A 1,151-nucleotide genomic window follows, 5' to 3' on the forward strand; every position below is an offset into this window, starting at 1 on the left:
TGGGATCGGTCCCTTGCCGCCAGCTCTTGCTCAAGGTTTTGTACTCTATGCCTGAGTTCTTGCATGATCTTTGCGCTGTCAGATCCCATCCCTCCGAAGGGGCGCCTTTCGGGGGTCTTGGTGTACATTTGTTGGTTGGGTTGAACGGAGGATCTCGGTTGTTCGGCAGCGCGGGCTGTCAAACTCGCCCTGCTCAAACGGTCTCCGCCTCCCTCGCGGAGCTCCTCTGAAGTGATGGGTCGCTCCATGTCTGCGCCAGGTCTCCAGAGACGGCGCCAATATTCGTCACTTGATGTTCTCGGGTAGTCGGATGGTAGTGAGTAGGGGAGAGGGAGAGACCTCGAGCGGACGTGGAGTGAGGGTTGAGGTGTGCTGGCGACGCCGGAGGTTGAACGGAATTTGGGGGGGGGGTGGCCACCTGCAAGGACACTTCGACGATCAAGTTAGAGTCTGTACCAAAGGATGGCCGAATTAGGTAAAGATGTGACGTACCTCGGGGGTAGAACTGTCCTCTCCTTTTATATACTATGTTGGGTGGGCCTAGTGATGGTCAAGCCCATTGGTTGAGGAGCTGAGCTGTCATATTCCACGTGGGCAGGTCATCCCGGACTTCGGGTCGGGACGCCGGGCGCTGCCCCGAGGATACCAACCCGAGCGATGGCGCGCCTCGGGTGGCAGGTCGGTCGGGCCATGGGTCGGGTGGTTGGAACCGACCCGTTGAACTCCTTTGCTGGAGGTTTGGGCCTGGGTTGGGGGTGGTGCCCCGATCCGGCGGCTAATTGGGCTGGACTTGGCAGTCTGTAACAGTTGTAGCTCCGTCATGTTGCCTCATAAATATATAATAATAATAGCTAGGGATAGCAATGGCTGCATGGAGCAGGAATCTTTTGTCTGCTCTCTCTTCGTTTAGTAAAAATATTTATTGTCTCCTTTTATTTTTGTTGGCCCTCTGATTATTTACACTTATATAGAAGGTTCCGAGACGGTTACTCTTAAATATCCATAGATATTAAGCTTTAAAAAATAAAAAAAATCAAATATACAATTTTAAAAAATATACATACAACTAATACACTTTAAACATAAACATAATATAAATTAAACTATATAAACTAACTTAACATAAAATTTTAAAATAATACCAATATAAT

Source organism: Arachis ipaensis, chromosome B05 (genome assembly GCF_000816755.2).
Source record: "Arachis ipaensis cultivar K30076 chromosome B05, Araip1.1, whole genome shotgun sequence".
NCBI lineage: Eukaryota > Viridiplantae > Streptophyta > Magnoliopsida > Fabales > Fabaceae > Arachis > Arachis ipaensis.